The 13,766-nt window shown below is 38.8% G+C and overlaps 1 long non-coding RNA gene across 1 annotated transcript; it reads left to right on the top strand.

Annotated features, from left to right (window-relative positions):
- Positions 1-200: 200 nt before the first annotated feature.
- Positions 201-13,310, top strand: LOC111769771 (uncharacterized). Its single transcript, XR_002802589.2, has 5 exons — positions 201-339; positions 723-812; positions 2,907-3,099; positions 4,794-4,915; positions 12,974-13,310. It is a non-coding gene; the product is annotated as an uncharacterized lncRNA (long non-coding RNA).
- The last annotated feature ends 456 nt before the right edge of the window (positions 13,311-13,766 follow it).

Here is a 13,766-nt window from a genome sequence, read left to right on the forward strand (position 1 = left end):
TTTTTTTTTTCAGATTTAGCCAGTAAATTAAAAAAAAAAAAACAACAACTGAAGAACAGTTCTACTTTTCCTTGTGATTTTATTCTGCTTTTACCTTTTATGCCTTTTCCCTCCCCCTTCAACTCTTCCTGTTGTCAAGCTTTCTTAGAGACTATACATACATCAGTAGGCAGCACACTTTAATACGTTGCTTGGATACAGATGTTTGGAAATATAGGAACACAATTTATACCTGATTCTGTTACTAAGGAAACCACAGCAACTTTGGAATTTTCCCGTGGGAATCACGATCACAAACCGGAAAGAAATCTATTAAGAGTTTTAGAAGAAGAAAAATATGTAAGACATGGTTTAATTGTATTTCTACACTGGCAGGTTAATATTTATAAGCTTCTGTAGCCTTTTTCTGCCTGTGGTATAAATATTGCTACATACGTCTTTGCAAAAAGTTTGATCATATTATATGGTATGTGGGGGTGGCCAGGGTATTTAAATATAAACACAAACCACTTGTAAAACATTTTATAACACAGGCTATAAATCAAATCATTGGCGCTTTAAGGGACAACACTTACAGGATTTTAGTTCTACTAACCTTTCTTTCACAATCAGAGCACAGGATTTGCAGGAGAAATGCTTTTCTTGTGTCAACCCTACTGGAAAATCATCTCCAGGAAAAACAAACAAGAAGTTAATTTACAGAATCTATTTTGTTTCTCCAGCCACAAGGAAACATTATGCCTGCCTCAGATTTCCTTCCATCCAAACCCTGACAAGCTTCCTTAATATTATGGAGGCTGACAGTGCCGGAGGTAAGTTTAGGATAGCAAGAAAAACTCCGCCTGCCCAGGCTAGCTGATAGGGCCTTTTCACATGTATAGGTAATTATGTGCTGAAACATAGCTCCTCATGAAAGGGAGAATGTTCTCTTCCAGACGGTGTCTTCAACAAAGCTCAGTGTTCTTGTTATAGCTCAAGTCATCTTCTAAAAACTGCTGCAGCCCGGCAGTAGGAAGCACCTTGTCTCTGAACACGGAGCCCAAACAGGGCTAAAAAGGGAAATGGAACATATGGTAATAAACTCTCTGAAGCTCTGATGCCGGGTTGTAATCAGCAACCAGAGCGAGAGAGGCCCTGGTGACTGTGAACTCTCCCCCTAGGGCCTCATTAACAAGGCCAACTGTGCCTCAATGGAGGAAAACAGCATCACGTCCTCCAGGGAGAGCGCAGCCTTTCAGAGCAAACCCTAGATTTTCCTTTGGCTGGAAGGAGCATTAATTGGAAGGAAAGGAAACTTCACCGAGAAGCTGGAAGAAAACCACTGCCCAAGAGTCCCCTTTACCAGAAGTGTCTCTGTTTATTTGGAAATAATATTGATGAGCTTTAGAAAGCTTATTTTTGCCAAATGTTGCATCTAGAGCACTGACTGTAAAGGATCGGAAGATTTCCTCTTTGGCTCCTCCTGGCTCTGACCATAATGGCGGTGGGAAATCCTCCTTTGTTTCAGCTTTCCCATAGGTGGGATGGGGATGGGACTGTTGGACACGGGGGGGGGGGGGGGGGGGGGGGGCGGCGGTGCCTGGTCTGAATGTGCTCTAGAATCCTCTTACTGTCCCACTAAGACCCTCCTCCCCACAGGAGCACTGAGTTTGGGACATTTTTTCCTGTGGGAATGAGAAGACCTGTGGGCGATTTTACAAACACTGCCAAGACAGTGTGCATCTTCAATGTCAAAAGGCTTCCTTATGTACAAGTAGTTCTGAGGGGCACTTATATTTGTACATACTGTGTATATTCCACCACCTTCTGGAATTCCTCTGTCTCTTCCCTCTTCCTTCTCCTCACCTTCTTCTAACTTATTAATGATAAATCTTCAGAATTCTTGATACTGCATGCTAAAGATACTCATCAAAATAAGATATGAAAAGGTTCCAGGCTGGGTATCATCCCTGGTTCTCCCAATTGTTATAGTTACAGTGGCCTCTGGTAACACATTCCCTATCATATTAACATATCCATTTGTATGCAGGGTTTTTGTTTTTCAGATTTTGTTTTTACCTTGCAGTGCATAACTGCACCTTACCTCTTTGTCAACTTGAATGCCAGTTTATTTTGCAGCTTTTCTTTGAAAATAATAATAATCATTATTATTCAGCAGTTATCAGTTATTCTGGGTTTATTACACCCTTTAAATACAGCATCACAATTAATCATTAAAAAAAGTCTTTGGTATAAGTATTATTATCTTCATTTAAAGATGAGGAAACTGAGGCTCCTCAAAGCTTAGTCAATTGCTCTAAGTCACAGAGTTAGCAAGTGACTGCCTGGATTCACAGGCAGGTGCCTGACTTTGAAACGTGTGGTCCTTCCATGATACCAGGCTACGTTTCTCTCAGAGTGTCTAGAAAGACTTTTAAGATAGTAACAAGGTTTGGTTGTAATTAGCCTGGAGCGAAATGACCATTAAAGCCCCTTTCAGAGCTATAAGTTGATGCTGTAAGTAAAACAAAGATTGGAGATATTGGCAGCCATGATACTGACAGTGAAATATTGAGTAGTGTATGAAGACGTAGCCAAGAAGGCCAGACAGACTCGGATTCTCCCCTTATTTCCACAGGTAACAAAACGTGAGACTTTGAGCAAATGGCTAACCAGTTTGCCCTCCTATTCCTCCTCTGTAAAATGATTAGTGCACTTTTAATAGACTTATTGATTCCACGATTACTTTAAAGGGGAAGTAGAAACTTTTCATTAAGCTGTGACATGGAGAAGTTAACTAAAGTCTGTATAACATTTTACATTTTTCAAAGTCACTTGAAGCTGCATAGCATCTCTTAACAACCCGGAATCTGTCCTAGAGGAGGTAAGTGTCCACCCTGAATGACATCCTTGTGTCTCTGGTATAGGACTTGAGGTTGAATAGAGAGAAAAGGAACAATCAAGAGATCATTGATAATGGTTGAAAATACCTTTGGACCCCAACTCGGGACCTCACACTCATGATGCCTTTCCACTGGGTTGTCCTAGATCATCAGCCTGGGAGGGAAACAATAAAAGTATGGAGAAACAGCTGCAAACTCACTGAAGCTTTTTTCTGGGGTAAGTGCTTGATTTTCAGCTCCACCTCTCAGACCTTACACACATTTGCTTCTAGCCTCATTTCTTCACAGAATGAGGTGTGTGATCATCAGTGCTATAGATGGCCTGGGAGCAATTGCTCTTCCTAGAGAGCATGCATTCGTAGGTGCATTTACTCTTGTCAAGAGAGCTGTTCCCCAGGCACAGCTGGAGAGAACACTCTATGCTCTGTCCCAAACTGAGCACAGGTCCCACATGGGGCCTGTATGGGTGCTTTGTGGATTCTTCCTTCCAGAGCCCGTGGTAGCCCTCTTCCTTGGAAAGGATAAAGGTTAGCCTCCTGTCACCACCTATTGAAGAACCACACTTTCTCCTTCCATGAAATCTGGGCTAGTCTGCTTCTGTCTTCTGGCTAGATCTTCTCTCTTATCTATGAGGTCTTATTCTAATAAGATAGCAAGATCTTTTATGTTAAGTCTGTAAATTTGGCCTCTCACCCTTTGGAAGTGCATGTAATATATAGTTCTAAAAACTGCCAAACTATGTAATAAACATCTATTTATTGACTAAATGAATAAACTCTTAACTTGCATCATGAGAAAACACAATGATTCCTCTGCTTTTCCTGTGGGATCTTTTCCCAAACAGGCCACTTAGCCTTTTGCTCAGGTTCCTGCTCGCACTACAACATGCGCTAGTTTTGCAGCAGCATCTTCCAAGGTGAGATGTGGAGCAGGGGGTTTTATTCTTGCATGTGCAGACTTGTATAGTCAACTTCCCACTGGACATGGTATCAAAACTACTTGGGTATCAAAAAAAAATCTAAAACATAGTATGTTCAATGATCTCTTGATTTTCCCTCTAGTACCAGCTATTTTCATATTCTGTACATCTGTAATTGATTTCTTTTTGTCAGTCTAGCCAAAAATCTTGTATTATCATCGACTCTTCTCCTTCTTTCATACCCCACAACTAATCTACAGCAAATCTTGTTAGCTTTACCTTTAAAAAATATCCAGAAAATCACCACTTCTCACCATCTCCACTGTCAAACCACCATCATCTCTCACCAGGATTATTTCCATAGCCTTTTAAGCTGGATCCCTGCTTCCATCCTGCTCACCTATGGTCTATTTTCAACAGTGGCCAGGAAGTTCCTGTTAAGATGTGTTACATCATGCTATCTTCTGACCAAAATCTTCCAAGGGCTTCGCATCTCATTTGGAATAAAAGCCGAAGTCTTTACAGTCTGGCTCCCCTGTTACTTCCCAGAACTCATCTCCTACTGCTTCACCCCTTGTTCACTCTGCTTCAGCCATGCTGGCCTCCTTGCTGTTCTTTGAACATGCCTGGTACATTCCACAGAACCTTTGCATTTGCTCTTGTCCAACCATTCACTAACTGGCTCCCTCATCTTCAGATCTTTGTGCAAATATCTCCTTTTCTGTGTGATTTCTTTTGGCTACTCTATTTAATACTGCATCTGACCCCCATTGCCCCTACACACACATCATATTGAGTTTCTCTGCTTACTTTTTCTCACAGCATCTGTTATGGGTTGAGTTGTGTCCCCAAAAGGATATAGTGAAAGTCCTAACCCCCAATACCTGTGAATGTCATTGTATTTGGAAATGTGTCTCTGTAGCCTTAATCAGCTTAAGGCAAGATCATTAGAGTGAATCCTAACTCAATATGATTTGTTTCTTTATGAGAAGAGGAAAACACCATGGGAAGACAGACACACCCAGGGATAATGGTATGTGATGACAGAGGCAGAGATTGGCGTGAGGTAGCTGCGAGCCAAGAAGCATCAAGTATTGATGCCCACCACCAGAAGGTAGGAAGAGGCAAGGAAGGATTCTATCCTGAGCTCCAGATGGAGCACGGACTTGCTAATACTTTGATTTTGGACTTCTAGCTTCCAGACTGTGAGAGAATAAATTTCTGTTGTTTCAAGCCACCAAGTTTGTGGCACATCATTATGGCAGCTCTAGCAAACTAATACAGCATGTATCCTACCATCTGATATACTACATATTCTACCTATTCGTTGTGTTTATTCTCTCTCTCCCCAACACTGTAACGTAAGCTGCTGGGTGGACACACCAGTTCTGGCTCTCTGTTCCACATTGCTCTGTTCTCTGCTGGGTTCTATCCAATCTGACTTCTGCCTAAAGGCTGATTTTAGTCAGTAATATTGTAATAAGTTTGTATGGTGACAGAAGGTAACTAGACTTACTGTGGTGATTATTTTGTAGTATATACAAATATTGAATCACTATGATGTACACCTGAAACAAATAGGCTGTTGTATGTCAACTATACTTCAATTAAAAAGAGAGGGAGGGAGGGAATGAGCGAGAAAGGAAGGAGGGGAGGAAGGAAGGAAGGAGGATTGACTGATTGGTCTTAATGCTTCATGGGTGAACCTGCAAATTAATCTCATGAAGCTAAGAACTGAACTCAAAACAAGAAGTGGAAGGGGCTGGCCCCGTGGCCGAGTGGTTAAGTTCACGCGCTCTGCTGCAGGCGGCCCAGTGTTTCGTTGGTTCGAATCCTGGGTGCAGACATGGCACTGCTCGTCAAACCACGCTGAGGCAGCGTCCCACATACCACAACTAGAAGGACCCACAACGAAGAATATACAACCATGTACGGGGGTGCTTTGGGGAGAAAAAGGAAAAAAAAAATAAAATCTTTAAAAAAAAAAAAACAAGAAGTGGAAGTTCTAGCTCCCATCTAAGGATAGCAAAAAGAGTAATTTTGGATTTGGTAGAATTTGGAGACTATACAGATTGTGGTGCTACCACAGAGAAAGTTATCCATATGAACTCCCGTCTAATGCTGACAGTGTGCCCAGACGGAGTGGTGAAAGGGGTTAGGCAAGTGCCTGCAGATTAGATGAAGAAAATGCTGATGGATTGGTTGGACATAGAAGGACAAATACCATAGAGAATTCCTGACAGTTATGAAAATATCTTGTCCAAAATTTACTTGTCTTTATTTTTTCTCATACTGTTAGTTTTAATAGCTTTTAATTTTTTTCACAGCACTCAAGGTGTCTCAATAACACTACGCCCCAAAGAAAAATATATTATCTTTGTAAAAATTGTGTTATTGGTGAAGCTAAACATGTTAGAAAAGTGATACACAGTGTACAAAGCATTCTCTAGAATGCTTTAGAGCATTTAGAATGACACCAAAAAGAAATGTCAATCACCCAGGAGATGTCCTATACCTTATCCCTGGTCTCTGAATATAAATAGAAAATGTTAGGAGGAGAAAAAAGTAAGGAACCGAAAAATAAAGTGAGGGCCCTTAGGACAGGATAGTGCAATATTTGAGGGAATAGACTATGGAGTTAGAGCTGGATGTGAATTCTGGCACCAAGACTCAATAGCTGTGGATGGTCCTTAGCTACTAATCTTAAATTTCCCAGCCATAATACCTGCCTGAGTGTTGTTGTGGGTTATAAATGAAATACACATGGAAAATACTTAGCTCAGTCCTCAGAAAATGGTACCCATTATTGTGATGTCTCCCAGTGCAATTAGTACCTGTAGGTGAGATTTCTTTTAATGTATTGTGAAAGAACATCTAGTGAGAGAGACTCAGCTCGCTGCTGTGGAGCTGCTCAGAATCTCCTTTCAGGCAATGATCTGAATGTGCTTGTTGACAGTAAGTATTATTCTGGAAAACGATTCATTCACAGCCTTCCTGATTAACTGCCGTATCACTTCCCATCATTATCCTTTTCATCTTACTTGACTATAAATACATAATCTAATGATCCTCTCACTTAAATAGCTCCTTTGATGATGGAATTTTCAAAGTGCTTTTCAGTCTTTCCTTCATTAGGCAAATCCACCCATTTTTCTAGAGTCTATCACTGAGACACTTGAGAACTTTGAGGTAGAAAATTCCCCCTGATTTTCTAGAGAAGATAGAGAGACAGCCCTACAAATGTCAAAGCATCATGTAAAGGAGGAGAAAATTTATTCCAGGAGTTAACCTTATTACTATTGCCTTACTAATGCTGTTTCTTTGCAAGTTCCTTGAAAAGCTTTTACCATATGCATGAGTTGACCAGAGTCCATGACGTGACAATTACACCCTCCTGGAAACTATGCCTCCCTATTTTTAATTATCTTCCTCTTTAAGGCCTGGTATCATGAATTCTGATTCTCCAGCATTACTTTCATCTCTCTTATTTCACATCATGGCAAATATTTATCCAGCTGAGTGTTCAATTTTCCCCTACCAAGGCGGAGTTGGCTATCAGATAGCTATGAATTTAAAACTACACAGCTAAGGAAAACATCCACCTGTAAATGAACCAGGAACTTGATTGGATCTGAGATTTGGCTGGCAATCTGAGCAAGGAGCTTGGCTGTCACCAAATGAGGCATGTTTTAATTAAAATTTTTTGTTACATCATTACAGGGCTTAAAGACAGTACGGTCCTTGAGATTGTGCGCTAGCTGCTTAAGGAAGCTCTCTGGCCATGAGACTTGTCAGAATCTGACCTTTGCCATTCTGGATGATGGGAAAGAAAATGCATTATCTTCCTTGGCTTGCACAGTGGTTAAGAAAATAACTAGATTCTTTGAAATTGCGGAAAAAGTATTCCTCTTCAAAACTAGTTATTTTAGAAAAAGAGTATGAGATCTTTACTGTGCCCTCTGCAGGAAATCCACTCCCCAAGGTTGTGTGGCATCCTTCTCACTTTGCTTAGTTCTCTCTACTCAGATGCTTTCTCCTTTATCTTTCTTTATGGCACACGTTGCAACATTCTCATTGCATTTTATAATTTTTGTAAGGTTATTTATTGTCTCTCTCCTCAGCTGGAACGTGAATTCTATGAGAGCAGAGACTTGAGATGGTCACTACTCCATCCCCAGTCAATAATTGTTGAATGAAAGTTGAATGACTTGAAGGGGATGGTGGGAAGATGGAGTTAAAGATGCATGGTGTAAAATAATGAAATGGACACACTAGCTCGTCTAGGGGCTATTGGACTAGTTTCAAAGAAATTTTCTGAAAACCTAACTCTTCTTGTAACAGCCTAGTTTCTGTCACTGTGGTTAGGAGAAACAGAAATAATTACAATCTATACATAATCTACTATTCTCTGCGTCCCTTTTCCATGAGTTTGGGAATGCTTTTCCCTTAAGTTTGTGAGTGTCCACTGTTATGTCTATTCAACATAGTTTTGAAGGTTCCAGTCAGTAGAAGGAAAAGAAGAAAGTTGTAAAAGTATTAAAGAATGAAATAAGTTAAATTGCCTTTATTTACAAATGACGTAATTACATAAGAAATCCAAAAGAAGTTATAAACTACTAGAATTAATAAGTAATCTAGCAAATTTGCTGGATGGAAAATCAATATAGAAAAACTACTTTATTTCTATATATCAGCCCAAAAGAAAATTAGAAAAACAATAACATTTAAAATAGCACCTAAACACCATGTACCTATGGATTAAACTTAACAAAAGATGTATAAAATATAATTAAAAGTACAAAATTTTGCTTAAAGAAATTGAAGAAAACTTAAGAAAATGGAGAGATGTATCAAGTTTGTGAAAGACTCAATATTTTTAAGATGTAATGTCCCAAAATTGATCTATAAATTCAAAATGAGCCCGATCAAAATTCTAGAAGGTTTTCATGTGGAAATTGACAAGCTGATTCTAAAATTTATATGGAAATTAAAGGACTGAAAATAGCTTAGGTAATATTGGAGAAGAACAAAGCTGGAGGGCTTACACAGCCAGGTTTCAAGACTTACTATAAAGCTCCAGTAATTAAGACAGTGTGGTGTTATACAAGGAGAGACAAACAGGTTAATTGGACAGAATTAAGAGTCTAGAAATAGACCCACACATATAGAGTCTCTCAATTTATTACAAAGGTGTCACTGCAGTTCACTGGAAGGAAGGGTGGTCTTTTCGTTTATTGTGATATAGCATTAAATATTCATGTGGAAAAAATGAATCTTGCCTCCTACATTACAGCATACAGTAAAATTAATTCGAGATGGAGTATAGATCTATATGTGAAAGACAGAAAAATAAAGCTTCAAGAAAAGAAGATGTCTTTATGACCTTAGAGTAGGAATAGATTTCTTAAATAAGATATGTAAAGCACTCACCATAAAAAAACCTAATAAACCAGACTTGAATAAAATGATGACTGTTGATTCATCAAAAGATATGAATTGTTGGGGTGAGCCTGGTGGCACAGCTGTTAAGTTCGCATGGTCCGGTGGCCCCTGGTTCGCCAGTTCAGATTCTGGGTGTGGACCTAGGCACTGTGTGTCAAGCTATGCTGTGGCAGCTGTCCCACATGTATAAAATAGAGGAAGATGGGCACAGATGTTAGCTCAGGGCCAATCATCCTCAGTCAAAAGAGGAGTATTGGCAGCAGATGTTAGCTCAGGGCTCATCTTCCTCAAAACAAAAGATATCAATTGTTATGAGAATGAAAATCCAAGCCATATACTGGGAGAAGATATCTGTAATTTATATATCTGCCAAAGGACTAGTATCCTGAATATGTAAAGAGTTCATGCAAATTAATATAAAATAAACCATGTAATTTTTTTTTAATTTTAGGCATTTCATAAAGTGGGATATCCAAATAACCAATAAGCATACCAAAATCTAATGAATCTTATTAAGCATAAAGAAAATGCAAATTAAAACCACAATAAAATAACACTTTACATCCACTAAAATGGGAAAAAGTTAAGTGATTTACAGTGTCAACTCTTATTCCCCTTACACTTTTGGTGAGAGTATTGATATAAAATGATTTGGAAAACTGACAGTATCTACTAAACCTGTATACCAATAATTCGAGAATTTTACCCTTAGTTATATAAGAAATAGAAATGTCGACATTTGTTCACCAAAACTTCTACAAGAATGTTAATGGAATTACTATCCATCATAGCTAAAAACACAAAATATCAAAATGTCTGTCAACAAGAGAATGGATTAAAAACCATGGTGCATTCACACAATGGACTGATATAGGCAATAAAAAAGAATCAACTACTGATCAACAGCATACAAGAATATCAAAATAATTGTGCTCTAAGAAACCAGACAAAAAAAGAGTGCATAGTTGTGATTTTATTTACAAGAGATTCATAACAGGTAAAACCAATTTATTTGTAACAGTGGTCAGAACAGTGTTTATCTCAGGAGAGTATAGTTATTGGGAGGAGCCATGAGATAAGTTCCTCCAGTGCTCCTGGTACTCTATGCCTTGATTCAGTGGTGATTACACAGCCTATACATATGTAGAAACACATTCAGCTATATGGTCAAGATTAGCACATTCTATGTACTTTACGGGATGTGCGTTATACTTCATTTCAAAAGGAGGCGAAGCTAAAAATTAGAGTTTAGTGAAAGTAAAAAGCATCAGTTAAAAGACCATAACCAAATAGGATAAAATAATAAAGATAAGACGACAGATGGAAGAACATAAGTCCCAAATTCTCACACCTTTCAGAGACAGGCAGACCACCAGGGTACAGCATCCTGGGGGGGAACATCAGGCAGCATACGCTGAGGTCTGTGCAGGATTTAGGTGCACTAGAGGTCAGCTAATCCCCTGAGCAGCAGGCTTCCGAGCTAACAGCCCTTCAGCTCCTGTGGAAGGCTCAGCTCATACCAAACAGGTATTAACACCTCAAAGAAGACAGAGAACGAAGCAGCCTCAGGCACCCAGCTGAACTCTCTGCAGTCCAGTAGCCTGTAGCAACCAGAAGGGAACTTGGCGTTTAGCCTTCCTTTTCTCACCAGCAGACCCCTGGAGGATGCCTCTGGCATGGGCTGACACAGGACCTTTGCTTTTTGTCCATTATCCACAAAAAATGCAGTTCCATTCTGTGCAGCCCTTCTTTTTGATGAGGGATTTTTAGGCATAGTCAATAGACTACCAGTAAATCATCTTTTTTTAGGATGTTGGAAAACTATTTGTAATCCATTTTGATGGAAGAATTTGTTCAGGAACAGAAAGAGTATTTTAAACCTGGTGTTTGGATTTCATATCACGTTCTCAAACTTTGCTGTGTAAAATGGATGAAATCAACGGCCAAAGAGCTCTGTCCATATCATTGCTTTCTGTTGCCCTAAGCTTGCTCAGTGTGGATGCTGGCCCAGACGCCGAGTTGAACCAAGAACATTGTAAACTTCTAGGCTTTGGTGTCCTAAACTGTAATGACTAAAATAATAGCCCTGTTTGATGGTGGCCATTTGAGCCTCTTATTCATCTCAAGCTGTAAAGGATGGCACATTAGTATCTGTGGTCACATAACTGACCAGTTGAAATCTCGTAGATTGCTTTCAAAATCAAGTGAAAAAGTGGTTTTCAGGGATGAGGCACTGCAGGAGCTACAGAGCATTGTAACTGGTAGCTCTTTGCCCAGCACATATTCAGACCTGATAACATTGTCTTATATTTATATGAGACCTCACAATTTCAACACGCTTCTGTACACATTGTTTTATTTGGTCTTCATAAATTCCCCCCAAATAGGTATCATATCCATTGAAGGTCCATTCAAAGTCGCTCAGTAAGTGAAGGAATTGGGACTAGAACTCATGTTTTAGTTGCAGACTCCAGTCTCTATAGTTGGTGAGGCTGGACTTTCATAAATGGAATCTGTTACTTTTAAGCTCTTAAATTTGCAAGCTTGAACTAGCAAATGTCTTTTTCTCTTTCTATCTCATTTTGGCACAAAACTTTGCAATTATTGACATTTATACAAGAGATGTTCATCACCATCCTATGAGGTAGGTCAGACAAGGAACATGGACCCTGTGGAGATCTTGTTATATTTCTCCAAATTAATAGACAATCATGAGGAAAGTAGGGCGCTTGTACAAAAAGATAAAGCTACACGTTTTGCTTTAGGTTTAGAGAGTTTCAGACAAACTTTTATTAAATCATTAGAGAAGGGAGACAAAATCATAGCTGCCATCTCAAACACCTGAGAAGAGGCCCTAATATTTTTATAAAGAGTAAAATATAGGGCTTAACCGTAAGAAGGAAGTTAATTAAAAAAAATTAAGTTCTCTGTAAGTTCATTCAGCATCTGGAGTGGTTAAAAATGTAGTTCATGAACTATCACTATTTCTTACACTAACCATGTTATTTTTCTCCATTGTTTTATTGAGGTATATTTTACATTCAGCAAAATTCCTCAGTTTTAGTGTTTAGTTCTGCAAATTTGTGCTAACACATGCAAATATATAACCACTACCCAAATCAAGACATAGAATAGTTCCATCATCCCCCAAAATCCTATATCATCTATGTTTTACAATTTTGTGTTTTTACAACTATCTAAAATGTGTGGACAGACCATGACACAAGAAACAGAAGTTGTGATATGTGTGTATATACCAAATGCGGGTATATTTGGGCATTATTCGTCCTAAATTTACAGGTTGGGAAATTGAGATTCAGGGAGGTAAATAATTTCCTTAGAATTGAAATCATGTCTGTCAGATTCCTCAACTCTTATCATTCTTCTGGGGTACACACTGCTGAGACATGGAGATATACAGCTACAGAATACCCCAACCTATGTAGATGGACCTAGGAACTGCTGGACTACACTCCAGCTCCATGGTTATTAAAAAAAAATGTATTTTTCTTTGACAGCAACACAAACCCTGCTTCGTAAATAATTTTTGACTTAGCCCAATGTGAGACTTTTCTCCCCTGTATGAATACTGCTCTGATTTTCAGTAGAAATTTGTTAGAGAACAGAATTTACAGAACTGTACAGTACTTGTAGAAATGTTTAATTCCACAATTCTATGCTTCTGGCTGCAACTTAACCATAAAGTAAGGATGGCTAATTTTATCAATAGGCAAGCTATTCCAGACTGAAACCTCATGGAGAAAGAAGAGATGATTAATGGGACAAGTGAAAATTTGCTCCTTATGGCATCATCCAACTGTGTATATAGCAAGCATCATTGTATTTTAACATGCTGGGAACACTCGTCTGGATTGAATGTTAGTCAATAAAAATTCTCTTTTAAAGGATGGCTGCTGTGGGGTCTGCACTTGTTTCCTGAAGCTGCAGCGACATGCTGAGAATTCAAAGAAAAGCATACTGCATAATACTTAATAAAGTGCTAAAAGTACTAAAGAGGCACCGTCCGTTGTCCATTAAAAATGCAGTAAATTTTTCTGAAAACCAGATTTAATATCGTGTGTTATTTTTCTCCTTCTTGGAACCACACATGACTTAAATATTTCCATGAGATCCGAGATAAAGTGAAATGATAAAAATGATGAAATGAAAAATTATAGCTCTCCTTTGGATAGCAGAAGAAAAAGGAGATAGGGAGATTTATAATAAAAAGTAAAACTCAAAGGAATTCAAACTCAGTCTGTTTGTAATTAAAGCACAGATTTAAGTCGTGAGGTTTTGCAGCCTTGGCAGATGAGCTAAGTTAATTTACAGGTATTTAATTCACTCCACAGGGTAGAGCCTCCTGTTGTTGCTTTGTGAATATAATATTTATATTGATAATTATAAAACTCATTTAAAACATTAAAGGAGACCTAAGTAAATACGATAAAGCCCATTCTCTCTCAGACTCCAAATGGTCCATACTAGATAGTGAAAACTGGCCCAGTGTTCAGCAAGTGCTT

This window comes from Equus caballus, chromosome 21 (assembly GCF_041296265.1).
Source record: "Equus caballus isolate H_3958 breed thoroughbred chromosome 21, TB-T2T, whole genome shotgun sequence".
In the NCBI taxonomy this organism is placed as follows: Eukaryota; Metazoa; Chordata; class Mammalia; order Perissodactyla; family Equidae; genus Equus; species Equus caballus.